General features: G+C 31.7%; 1 long non-coding RNA gene across 4 annotated transcripts; it reads right to left on the reverse strand.

The window, feature by feature from the left end:
• Positions 1 to 3,995: 3,995 nt before the first annotated feature.
• Positions 3,996 to 11,698, reverse strand: LOC145570634 (uncharacterized). 4 transcript variants are annotated; one of them, XR_014096537.1, is made up of 9 exons: positions 11,557 to 11,698; positions 11,033 to 11,114; positions 9,886 to 9,976; positions 9,249 to 9,372; positions 6,674 to 6,775; positions 6,049 to 6,406; positions 5,341 to 5,702; positions 4,392 to 4,484; positions 3,996 to 4,305 (listed from the first exon to the last, which is right to left on the reverse strand). It is a non-coding gene; the product is annotated as an uncharacterized LOC145570634 (long non-coding RNA). The 4 variants fall into 4 exon arrangements; XR_014096539.1 differs by lacking the exon at positions 9,886 to 9,976 and having other exon boundaries at positions 6,049 to 6,378; XR_014096536.1 differs by lacking the exon at positions 9,886 to 9,976.
• Positions 11,699 to 14,732: the final 3,034 nt, after the last annotated feature.

Genomic DNA, 14,732 nt, shown 5'->3' on the forward strand with positions numbered 1-14,732 from the left:
AAATGAACAATACTTGCAATGACATAAACAAACTCTAGAGTCAAGTACTGGACCTCAAATTGAAAAAAAAACGAAAAAAAAAAATCTTGGTCACATGACTTCTTTCAAACATGAATTCTTACTAACGTCACCATCAAAAGCATAGAGCAATAAACAAAAAATAGACAATAGATGAAAAAATATCCCTAAAATTTAAAATTTACAAGTAAACAAAAAAAATTAAAATTTTTTAATCCAAACGTACCTTTGGAGTCACGATAAGAACCTCAGCATTTTGGATCATAGCTCCATACGCGGTCTAAATCGGTTGAATGACTTGATTTCCCATGCTAATAAATATGTCATCTGCTTCCAAGTCCACCTTTGCAGCATAATCAACATAAATTTGTTGAAACGTGTAATCAGCCCTAATGGTGTACATCACACCAAAATCATTCAGATTGTTAGAACGGACCCTAGCGGTGAAAATAGTTATAGCATAATATTGCACGGGATTGTAAACTGGTGATTGGGCCGCTTGGTTATGGGTTGGAAGGAAGTTGTAGAACACAGGTTGTGGGTTGAAATTTAAAGCTAAATTTGCTCGTGGGGGATTAACATTGACAGTCAAGGTAGGATGGCCAGCAAAGGTGGGAGGATTTGGTGCAACATCTGGTTCAAAGTTGGGAGGATTTGGTACAACATCTGGCTCAACCCTAGGTTCTTCGTTAGATGTGGTTGAACTATTTGGCCTCTGGACTGGGAAACAGGTTCCTTCCTCAGCATGTCATCCCTAGTCACTAGAACAACGTGGTCTGATCCAGTAGGACTAGGAGCCTTAGGAAGTTGGGTACCTAAGTTGTAATATCTAAAAAATGGAGCACCACCATTCCTTAGGTTGTTACGCCTTTGATATACCATCTTGTGACGCCTTTTGTTTCACCAAAATCCACCAGTGATTCGGCTATTTGGGTTAGGGGGTGGGGGATTAGAGGAGGACATGTACATGCAAAACACTATTCTAGGTGTTTTGCTTTTTAGGGGAGGAAGTGAGTTGGGAAGTTACTCCACTTGCTGCCCCTATTTATAGCCAAAAAATCCATTCAAAAGATAGAGCTATTTTAATTTTTTGATATGAATGGTAACATAAGCTAATATATTTTGGGTAATTTGGGTATTTTAGTTTTACCATATAGGTGCTTTTTTTGTGTAGTGTTTAATATAAGCTATGAATGGTAATAACATAAAGTATATGGTAATAAATAATGTAGACACTACTACGTTCAATACTTATAAAAGTAATCTCAACGAAAAAATAAAGAATTATAAAAGGGTTTTTAAAAGAATATATAAATTCCTAATATGATGAACATAATGAATAATGATATACTTTATAGTAGCGTTACATGTTAAATTTTATGTGATTGGTAATCATTAGTTTTAGTTATTGATCCCCAGATTCGGATACAAAGTATTCACTGACGGTTAGAATGTTTCACACATTAGTCAAACTAATAATTCTCTACTAAACAATAGAGTCTAAAATGCATTTGTCGCCTTGTTTAGCAATTAGCATCGACCATACTAAAAAGTAGTATACCAAACAAAAATATTACATCCTTGGTTCTTATATTACATTTCAATCCTATCCAACGGTAGAATGCATTTGAGTACTAGCGCCGGACGGAAAACTTCCACGGTCTTTAATATACTATCAATCAAAAGTAAAGTATATAATCACGCTGCGTTACATTGCGCTGAAATTTTATTGGTGACGGTTTATTTTTAAGTAGTTATTCGTGAGACGGTCACTCCAAACTAGTAAAAACAAATACCACCTAGATAGCAAGTATAGCCATGCCACTCATCTGGGTTTACCTTATTGAAACTCAATTTAGTAAATACTTGGATTTTTAGCAAGTACTGTTTATTATAATCACTCTATTCTTTTCAATATGGTAGTTGAATATGAAATCACTCAAATAAAATAAAGTAATTTGGACAAAGGATTGAATAGCTTGGCATAGACAATTCAATTAGGGTTTTTAAAAAATATTTAATTGGTTCGCTTGTTTGTCTTTTTATAGAATATCAATTTTTGTTCACATTTATTATCAAGCCAAATAAAATTGGGTTAATCATTGAGGAGGAGATGCTAATGTTGTGGACTTTGTTAAAAGATATTAGAAACTATATACTCTTAAATTATTGGCTTTGCCCACAAAGCATACTTAAATATACCTAATGTGTGACGTGGATGTTGATTAGCTCAAATTACAGTGATAATTATTCAAATATACTTTATTAATATGATTAAAAAAGTAATTGATCTGTGTAAGTGCTTTGTTTTTTTACAATTTTAAAATGGATGGCAAACTTAATTACTTGAAAGGTTAGCATCTTATAACAAGATACACGTGTGAATACATTCCTATGGTCTATTCTTGATAGCTAGCACTTTAGAAGCACAAGAATCACAAGATAGTTCAAGAGTAGGAATTTATATTTATATAAGATTATTATTTGTCACAACTCTCACAAGTCACAAGTCATCTTCTAAAACAATTTGACCTAAAATAAAGTTGCTAAAAGGGCAAAATAGTCTTACAAATCAAGCAAGTAGATTTGCAAAACCTTCCAAAATCCCAAACCCATCAAATGAATGCAGAGTTTAATGCTCCTGACATTCTGCTCTAGCAGAGGTGGAAGACTTGGGGTGTGATAACTTTGGCAAACAAGTAAAGAAGACCTTTTTCATCAATTTAGTTATATTGTTGTTTTAGAATTTTTTTTCCTATTATTTTTAAAAATTACACATGTATTGTATACATACTTTTAGGATCATATTACAAATTTTGTAACTCAACTATGAGGGTTATATTGGATAAGTATATTTAGAATGTTATATATCGAATTGATAATTATGAATGCCCTCAAACAAATTTTATACTCTATTGGATAGTTAACATAATTATCCTAAATTATTATGCAACATGTAAGTATATAGCAAAATAAAAAAATATTATAGATTATTTATTGTTATCTTTAATCCTTGGAGATGTGATTCAAGTCTCCAATCGATTATGTTTAATAAACATAATATAACATACGACACTATCCGTGTAATTTGATTCGCCAAAATATAGATAATGCAACACAATTTATGTGAATATTATTTTTAGCCGAGTCAAAGAGATTCACTCATTGCGATAACATCTTTATTATTTATAGCCGAATGAAGGGATTACCTCAATATGATAGCGATATTTTTACTTTAACTAGTTGTTGGCCCGCGCGCTACGCGCGCGGTCCCCCAATTTGGTGATTTATACTCGGTGATTAATGTGTAATTAGTCATTGATGTATGTGTAGATTATTTTAATGTTGTCTTGGTAACGGAGTCAGGTACATTTGTTGTCGTTGAACAAAGATGAATTTTTATGGAATAGATTGTTTTGCTGATGAATTAATGTAATATATGTGTGTGTTGATTAGCAAATTAAATAATTTCAATAAATTACTCATGGTTTCAAAGGCGCTTCAATAAATTACTCATGGTTTTCAAAGGCGTTAGAAGTCACTGTGAAATTATTTATTCGAATTTAATGGGGTGTTAAAAGTTTTGGTGCCAAAAATAGTTATATTATGAATTAAAATAGAATTTAAGAACTTGCTTTAAACGAAATAAAATAGTTATTATGAATTAGAATCAAATTTAAGAGCTTTGCTTTAAATGAATTAAAATAAATTACTTGGGTCATCAAATGTTAAAAGGATACTTTTAACTCAAATGGAAAAGCTATATGCATACAAAATGTATTTGTTAACAAATTTGCATCATCATAAATAATGGCGCACGATCCCCCAATTTGGCGATCTCTGATTGATTATTAATTATCACTTTTTTTGAGGGAGTTATTATCATTTAATTAGCTTATGTTTTATGTTAATCATTATTTTATTTGTTTACTAATAATAAAGTTATGTGTATTTTATAAGTGTGACAATTTTGAAAATCATCGAACATGTAATTCTTGATAATGTGAGCAGTATTCAATGTGTATATATATACAATTTTCTGAACAAATTGATTTAGTAACTTATATGATTATACAATTAAGGGGAAAATTCATGAAAAATTGCACATGTCCACTCAAATGTAATTGCTACTTAAGTTATACATTATAAGATTTAATACAAAGCGTAAATGAAATTGATGTTCAGCAGCACACCCCACAAAAGAGTGAAGAGCCTGAACTCTTTCGGATTTTCAGAATTTTTTGAGCTTGAATTCGGTTAAGAGCCTCCTCGATCTCCTCATTTGCCCTGAAATTAATCAAAGTAGACCAACAATAAGAAGTATGATCATTCTCATACTCGGCTATAAACCTATCGAAATCAGCTATCCTTACCCCTGGATCAAATCTCATGCCTGAATTATTTACTTTATTTTGCTTCAAAATGTCAGCTAACATGAAGCCAAACTCATCCTTCCAATCCCCCACCTAATTTTATAAAGGAGAAACCAATAATCAGAACAGATTATTTATTTTAATGCCCACATTAATTATCTTTAATCAAAATATAAAGTAGCAAAACTCCTACAAAATCAGAAAAGCATAAACACATAAAGTAGCAGCTCAAAATCCTCGGATATTGTTTGAAGCCACATGTATCCACATTGGAATTAACCTAAAAAATTAGTGTTGAGACTTGAAAGTAATAATCATCTTAAAATACTTCTTATTACTACCATTTCCCTTATAGAAACTCAAGACTAATCACACAAAGTATTGATTTTACAGACATCTTTCACAGTGATAAGCTTGTGGGTGATCATTTCACTATAGCTGAAGGAAGACAAAGCTAAGAAAGTTTTCCTAATCAATATAATTTTAGCCTCTAAATAGTCCTCCGTGCATGCTTTAAAATGAACATCAAACACAGCAAATTAAAATGAATTTAGCAGCATAAATCCGAATTATAAGGATTATAGATGCAAGCATAATCTCATAATTCCATTATTTTCTGAGATATATGTTATTACTATGGACATAGTATAATCGCAGAATATTTTCATTTGTATCGGATCTAAAAATACGTACACAATAGTTAGATCGCCTTACTGAGCGTAAAGCTGTAAATATTCAAATGAAGAAATTTTGTTATGAATTACTAACTCCGCCTTTGTACTCCCCCATGTTACAGCCTTACAAGCTACATATTACTCCTCTCCCCCCCCCCCCCCCGGCGAGAATTGCCATAGAAATCAAGCAGAGCCTCCCTGATGAAATATAATGACCCATATTAGAACTGCTTAAGCTTAAGATGACATTTACACATCATCTTCCTCAAACATACCTCATGATACCTTCATTTTAGACACATATTTGAACAAATTGTCAATCATTTTGACCTTAGAAGACTGAGTCCTTACTGATGCCTTATATCGTGAAATCACTGGCCATTCCTTGGAGTTAACAACCTAAAGAGTGTAAAAACAAACAACATTAGGTAATACGATAGGAAATTTTCCTTAGTCAGTTTTTTGGAAATGACAAGGAAGGGTGACTGTCGAGAGTTCCAGCAGCCATTGATGGCACATCAAAATGCTCCGGTGATCCATGAGATACATGCATCCCGAGAATTACTGTGGGCATTTTGGAAATCAGAGATATAGAAGGAGTATGCTCAACAGCGAACATGAAGTTCAAACCACCAAGCTGCATAAAGAATAGAAAAATATGAGAAGCCACACACATTTAAAAGATTTAAGACCATTTAGATTATAAACCGTCATCTACTTCACACTTTCCACTAAGTATCTTAACACATTAAACCTCAGCCTTGCATTTATCTCCTAGTAAAAATAAAAGTTCATATGTAAATTTGGGGACCTATATTATGTAGATAAATGGAATAGCACTTGGTAGGCAAGACTAACAAGTATGACATCTTAAATACATATTGTGAACAAGACAAGTAGAAGACATTATTGATTGATGAAACAAAGGGTAAAACAAAATAAAATCACGCTAGTTTTTACACAGAAATTTGTTAAGACTTTACCAGACTTGCTGGTGAAGATGTGCATAGACCTGGCAGGCATCTAACAGAGATATAGCCCTTCTTTCAAGCCTTGTGAGCAACTCAGCAGCTTTAAGATATAATTCTTTGCCTTTTAGATATTCTGTAACTTAGAGAAGCTATAAAAATATCAAATTGGAGTTACATGATGAGGTTCTGTCTATGTTTGCTGAGGTGGTGCCGGAGGTTCTGTCTTTGGTTGCTGAGGTGGAGTCGGAGGTTCTGCAGTTCTACCTTTAGTTGCTCTTGTGGAGTCGGAGGTTCTGCCTTTGGTTGCTCAGGTTTTGTAACTTGGTGCCCCCTTTGAACCACCTAAGCATTCTCAATGTTACTTGGGTCTCTGACAAAAGACAAGAACGAATGACCATCTCAGATTTTAGATTTCCGACCCCTTTCTTCATTTTTCTTCTCTATTCCCTATTAGTTTAACATAACCATTGTAACAAGTATCAAGCCAGATTTTGCAAATAGGCTTTGATAACTTTATTATATCTGATATGAGTAATTATTAAATCCCTTATTTCTACAATAAAATGTAGAGATTGCCCATAAAAAGTTTCGAGTCTGGAAAAAACAATGAATAACGAATCTAAAAGAATTCACTCACATTAGCTACATTCTCCTTATAGCTATGAGCAAAGACCCTCTTACTTGCTGAAAACCAGCTTCCTTTCTTCTCCATTTTGCTAACATTACTATGTTCAACTTGCTGCACAACATAAGATAATGAATCTCAGTCAGAAATTAGAACCATTATATATTGATTCCAGTTTGGGGCACCCATGAGCAACTGCTTGCATGTTGTCATTACCTATTTCAGGGCACATTTCAATTAATTGGACTGTCAAATTCAGACAATTTTCATCAATAGCAATTAAAGTGTTGTCAATAATAGGTCACTGGTTTAAGTCAACATATGGGTTTTATTCTTGTAAATTAACACCAATAAATTAAACGGAGAACATAAATCACATACAACGCAAATTCATAGAAATCAAAGCAATTAAATAGGAGAGAAAGCGAACTAAAGACAGGTAGTCAAAACAGGTATATATTATACTTTCAAAAAGGAAAAATCAGAATATTAACATTAAAAAAATCATATAATTTGTGAAAAATAAGCAAAAAAATGAACTAAAAAAAAGAAATAAAATGGAGCTTGCCGTTGCTACTTGCTTGTGACATTTCAGACTGACAATGCTCCTTCTCTCTTTCCCTTCCTTCTCTTGCATCGTTACTGTCACATTTTCCCTATATCCCTCTAACCCTTTTGTTCCCTCATCATCAGCTCCTCTCTTACCTCCTCTTGCTCTTATTCTTCTCTCCTTTTCATTCTTCTATTGTGGTCTTGATAATTCAGTTCGTCCTACTTGCTCCCTCACTCTTCGTCACTCCTTTTTTCTATGGCTCCTCTCATTTGTCTTATAATTATATAGTCATGGTTATTAAGATATTCTCTTTTTAATAATTTATATTTCTGTCATGTCATTGAAAAGATATTATGTTCTGTAACGGTCTCCTAAAAGAGATGTAATTTTCTTGACTCTTCTTTGCCTTATATCCTTGAGGACCTCGATCTTTCTATATCATCTTAGCCATCACCTAGTAACCCTTCTCTCTCTAACCTAGTAACCCTTCTCTCTCTAACCTAGTAACCCTTCTCTCTCTCTCTCTCTCTCTCTTCCTTATCCCCCTCTCATTCCTTCATTCTCCCCCCTTTCCCCTTTCTCTTGCTTCTTATGCTTCTCTACACCCCCTCTCTCAATTAATGGTTTTAACAATTTTAGTAATCGTAGTCTTACGTCCCCCCCTTCTTCTCCCCCTCAATGAAGTGGAAACCCCTTTTATGATAAGGAAATTGAGCTGAATTCAAGTTAAATATTAAGAAATTAAAAGAAAACCTTGGACATGCATATAGAGTATGGAGTATGTTATAGACTTATTGTATGAAATATCAAAACATGGGAAATCAATTGTAGTAATGCTCACATTTAGTGTATTAAAGCTGAATTGTTTTGATATTTCATACTATAAGTCTATAACATACTGCAACGTAAAAGGGAGCCTTTCACAGTGATAAGCTTGTGGGTGATCACATCACTATTGCACAAGCAAGACAAAGCTAAGAAAATTTTCCTATAATTGAAATTTAGCCTCTATATATACACTTCCAGGTGTTCTAAAATGAACATCAAACACAACTAACAAAATGAATTTATCAACACAAATATGAAATGATAAGGATTGTAGATGCAAGCACAATCTCATGTTCAAGTACTCAAAAAGACAATAAAGTGTTTGATTATCAAATCAAATAATCCCACAATTTTCTGATAGTTATATGTTATTACTATGTACATTGTCTAATATAAGTATATTTTTCATTTGTATCAAATCTTAAAAAGAATACACAGTAATTAAGATTACATCACTCAGCATAGAGATTCTAATTAAGAATTTTTTTTTATGATTTACTGACTCTACCTCCTCCATGTAACAGGCTACATATCTACATTTTGTATAGGAAAGAAGCAGCAGCCTGATCACAACTTTCAGCCACCTACTAATATAGGAAAGAAGATAAAGGCCATAAAGCTCAACTATCTTTAGTACTCCTCTATCCATTCTAATACAAGACACTTATAAGGCATTTTACTCACTTCAAGCTAGCATTTATTGCAAGAACGTTCCATACAGTAAGGTTTTTCCTTGGATAAAGATATAAGATAGTGTTGATAATTCCAGCAATATCAATTCATGTACAAGCACTATCTTACAAATTATAATGTAGTAGAATGCAAAAAACCCAGCACAATACAAACTTATTACTTTAGTTAACCACTCTACGGACTCCATACTTTTTTTCACAAAACTCCTCACTTAATTCATAAATTTATTTTGAACCTCCTCACTCAAATCAACCCACTACATATTGGTTTGTTTCTTTTGCTACATATTACACTAAGTTATAAAATCATCCATTTAGAAATTGTAATTTAACCTTCACTCATCAAGTCATAACAAATTAACAAGAACATAGCTGTCATTGTCACGTAAAAGATAAATAACTTAAATATATTTTTTTAAAATAATAAAAAACTCTATCATGTCGCTATATCATTCACTCCAAGTCTAGGGGCAATCATAAGATCAACATAAATAGAGTATAAATTTCCATATACCTTTCATCCAAGCCAACCACAATGACAGTGTTGTGGGATCCAAATGCAACAATGCATCGAGCATTCTCACGTAAGTGAAAACGCGCAAATGACCATTCAGAACTAATATATTTTGGTAGTACTCCTGCCAAAAGAAAAACAAGGGATACAAAAGTGTTGGTCAATGAAGGCAACTTACTAAAGTACATCCTTTAATAGCTTAATTCATGATGCACTAAAAACTCTCTTCTGAAACACAAACAGACTGCTATCATGGAAAGCTTTTTTCCCCTACTTCTGCTATAACATTACTCTTTCCTATTTGAAAACAAGTGAGTACTAAATTATCAATATACTTATAGTAGTTTGATACTATAGAACTTTTCAAATAGTTGCATGGATAGAGTTAGACAAACGTTAGAATTTTCTTTAATTATATTTAGTTCTTTTGTAACAGTACATAGTTCTACAAAAGGGATAAAGGATTTTCCTTCTTTGAATTCTCAATTGCATTCACAACCAACTGACCAACAAACCCACACTCCCTCCCCAACCTACCCCCACCCCCCCCCCCCCCCACTCCCCACAAGAAACAATCTACAGAATTTTTTCTATTAATATCTATCGCATAATATAGCAGGTATACTATTAATCATACCTTTTACAAGAGGAAGAGATAAACTCGGATTAGCACCGACACTGACATTGTGAGGATCGAGGGAATCAAGAGAAGATGAAGAATTCTGATGCTGCAATTCGGGAGTAGAATAAGGTCGAGCTACTCAACATCACCAAATACACGGACTCTAAAACTGAATATATGGATAGTGCCTCTATCACTTGATACAATTAACCATTGAATGTTTTGAAAGAAGGCAAGATCATATATATCAGCCTTTCCAGTCCCTCTATGAACCTATAAAGAATCAGACAAAATCACTAAAAGCTACTTGATCAACATAGTATCAAATCTTGATCGGCAACTAACTAAAACAAGTTCCACTTGGTCTTGAAACCTTAGAGTGGCAAATTGAGTCGACCTCAAACACGACTCAAGAAACTCATGAGCAACTCCATATCTTTCATTAATTTAGAAAATATATTTTGTTATTTTGTATACTTTATAAAATGTATACCTAGCTTTAATATTAAATGAAAATACATATTACTTTAAGAAAATAAAAAGGGAGGGGGGGAGGAATTTAAACTGTTTATGGCTTGAAAAATACGAAGTATACTGCAAACTAAAGATTTACAGTATTACATTGCAATTTTATGCTTTAAAATTATGTGCTTACAGAGATGATTTGTAAATTTAGATTTCTACCGAATCCAATATGGATAAAGACTCCCATTCATCACATTGTCACAACAAACATCAGTCCTCCTACAGGACTCCAACACTTTTAGTACGTAAAGATAAATTGCAACTTCAAAAAGAGAATCTCCCCTGAGCACAAGCCCTAGATGGAAAAAGGAAATTATAATGTAGTACAATGCTAAAACCCCAGCACAATGCAAAAACCCATCAAAATTATCGTGAAACAAAAATGGCCCAGCAAATTATCATGAAAATCAAAGCAAAACCATCAAAATTATCAAAAAAAAAAAAAAAAACAAAACAAAACAAAACAAAACAAAATGACCCAGAAATTTAAAACACCATATATTGCAATTGGCAAAATCATGTATTTTCAGCACAAAGCAATGTTCATTGAAAGAAATCAACATTCAATTAGCAATCTCAATTACTAACAACTGAAAGCCAAAAAAAATAAAAGAAATATAAAAAAAAACCAACAAACCTTAATCCTAAACTTGGTTTCTGGAGCCTCTGTAATTTCAGGTCCGACTTCATGGTAATAATCTGCAGGTTGCTCGGGATCCCTACACGTCATCATCAATCAAATCAAGATTTTATATAAAAATAATAATAATAATAATAAATTTGATCTTTAACACCCAAAATCCAGAAAGTTATTATCCTTTACACCCAAAATTAGAAATTCTGCTGAAACAAATTTCAATGGACGCAAAAACACCCCGAGCTTGGAATCCCCAACAATCAGAAGCAAAAAAACTTCAAATCCGACAAAAGGGTTCACAAAATTAAGGGAACCCAGAATCCCAAGAGTTAGGTTATAGCAAAAAACTGAAAATAATAACAATCAATAAAGAACGAAAAACTTGTTCTGTGCTCCATGAGCAAAACTATATCGAAAAAGAAAAATCAATCTTCATATATAATCAATTAAAATCGAAAAATATTTTGAAAAACCCTAGATTGTGAAATTGATATCTGATTATTACACAAAGAAAACATCCTTACCTCAGAAAGTTGTTTCAATGGAAGATAGATAGAAATCAGAAGCCGCTTCAATGGAGATGAAGGGAACCTGTTGTTGCAGATATGAAGGGAAAAAGGAATGGACGAGAAAGAAAGCAAAACAATCAGAAAAAAAGGACGAGGAAAAAAAACAAAAGGAGAAACAAATAGACAAAACTAACCTAGGTGAAGTGGGTTGTTCAGCAAGGAGAGAAGAGGGCAAAATGGGTAATTCACTATTCATAAGGAATAGAAAATTTGGAATAGTCCTGGTGCTTGGGGCTTTTATATATGTTACGGATATCTTATTCATTTACAACAAAATTATGGGGTTTACTCGCCAAACCGACCTTAAATATAACTATTGTATGCTGCCGATGTTGATTTATAACAAATTACACTCATAATTATTCGAATAATGTTTTAGTAAAATAGCCATCCTATTTAAAGTTAATTAATCACTCAATGTATTATTTTTTCTTCCAAAGTTAAAATGGGTGTCACATTTAATTACTTGCAAGGTTACCACTTTAATTAAAGTTAGACCGTTGAATACATTCCTATGCTTTACTTTAATTTCTAATTAGGAGCACAATTAGCTTAAATGTGTTGGTTTGTTGGGCAATCGAAATTGGTATTAGACTATTCGTCACAAACTCACAATTCAGCTTCTAAAACTATCTAACCTAAAATAAAGTTTGCTAAAAGGGCAAGTCTTACAAATCAAGCAAGTAGAATTGCAAACTCTTACAAAATCCCAACCCCCATAAATGAATGCAGAGTTTAATGCTCCTGACATTCGGCTATAGCAGAGGTAGAAAACTTGGGGTTTGATAACTTGAACAAATAAGTAAAGATGACTTTTTACTTCAAATTCCAAATATTGTTACTTTCATAATTATATTCTATTAATTTTAAAAATTGGGACATTGCATTGTGTACACAATTTTAGGATCATATTACAATTTTACAAATAACGTAAGTCAGCTATGGAAGTTATATAAAATTATAATTTAGATAGCTTAATTACAATTCACAATCCTGAATTATAATACAGTACCTAATTAGAATACTTAATAATATTATATCTTGTACAATATTTAAGACTATCTTTAATCATTGATAGTGTGATTTGAGTGCCAAACCGGCTAATCAATCATCAATAACTTAATACTAAAAGCGAAATCAGTGATGACACATGTCATTCACTGGTTAAAAATTTTCCCTCCATTTTTTCTTTCCTTTTTTTTTTGTGTTTTTATTTTTTATTTTTTTTATTTTTTATTTTTTTTTATTTTGTCAATTCTTCATGAAAATTATTTATAGCCTATAATATTCACCTAATGAAATATTCTTATATGTATATATTTTTTATATTAAGTAATTTTTGTAATTTTCTCCAAGATTTCTACAATATTCTTATGCTAATATTTTTATAATAATCTCATGCTAATATTATAATTTGGGAAAGATTTACTTCTATATTAATCTCATGTTAATATTTTTTTATAAGAGTATTTGATGTTTCATTATTTTCCTCACCTTACTTATATATCATAATAAAAACTTATGACTCACTCATTTTTAAGAATTTGATTTTTACATATAGAAAATTAAAGTTAAAGTTAACTAAACTTGTATAAACCAATGTGTATCTCAAACTACGTCAACAAAATAAGGACAGGATAGGGTATATAGCATGGGTTCTAAATAATCAATAGACCCTAATTTTTTTTTTCATATTTATAAAGTCTAACACATCAATAGCCTTAGAAATTTACATGTATCATTATCAAAAAAAAAATGTCAATATAGCTATTGTTTTTTACATTTATAAATGTAATTCTTTGTTTATTTATAATTGTTAAATTAATGTTATAATTTGTTAAATAATTTTATTAAAATCCGTGCATTGCACGAGACTTTAACTAGTGTTAATAACTCTAAGACAATAGACGACACTATCCGTGTAATGAACTCCACAACAAATATATAGTAGAATACACTATGTAGAATTATTTAAAGCCGATTCAAATGATTACCTTATCATGATAATCCGGTATGGTCTTAATATGATTAGGCGGAAAACTTTCACTGTAATAGCAACGGGTACAACTTTTAAATTGGTCATCCTCTATTAGTATAATTATAGATAATTATAGGTCGTACATAAATTGACAATATTGTTTTGTATTATAAATCAATAATTATGGTAAAGTAACCGGTGTTGTTGTATTATATTGTATTGTGTCCCTATATGAATATAATTTTACATATATTTTTAGCACAATTTTATCTGTCACTCTTATTTGTAAGCTGCATTTGAAGTAAAAAAGTTTTAAAAAGTTTAGTACACTAATTTTTCTTTTTTCAATGATTAAAAACGGGTTGGAATAATCACAATGACACGATGACACGTCTGTTGAAGTATGTTTATCATGATCTCTACACTTATGTTTATAGTGGTAAATATATTACGGAGTAATCAGTAACTATATCAATATACCCATAACTTCCTAATATGCTCATGAAACAGTAATCACAAAAATTCACAGTAGTTAATGCATAAAACCTACAATGTGGCTTTAAAAATACTGATGGCAAAATAGTCAAACAAATGTAGGTTACACACCCTTAAATTTCCCAACCACCCAATGAATGCGCGTACAGAAACTGGTTATTCGGCTATGGCAGACTTTGTGTCACACTGCTTTTATGAGTTATTGGAAAAGACACAATTTATTGGGCACCTTCAACATTTCAATACCCCATCACATACACCTTTACTCCAGTTGCACTATCATTTTAATTTTTTGAGGGAGTATGTGATAGACCAAAGGTGTAAAGAGGTAAGCACGACTTATAAGATATATATTATATGCAATATACCTTAAATAAATATCTAAGATTTCATTGTTAGATAGATAAAATATAAATCTTTGTTACATTTTTTTACAGATAATAAGCTATCCAAAAGAATTTTTACATCAATATAATAAAAATTATGATAAAGATATATGGTATGATATATAACATGACTAGTGTAACGATATATGTAAACAAGGATATAGGATATAAGTACATATCCTTGGTACGGGTTTTTAAGAAATCGTGATCATTGTGAAATTGTTCACATCTACAAATAATATTAACAACTTACTCATAGTAGTTATTTACAG

Source organism: Chenopodium album, chromosome 12 (assembly GCF_948465745.1).
Source record: "Chenopodium album chromosome 12, dcCheAlbu1.1, whole genome shotgun sequence".
Lineage (NCBI taxonomy): Eukaryota > Viridiplantae > Streptophyta > Magnoliopsida > Caryophyllales > Amaranthaceae > Chenopodium > Chenopodium album.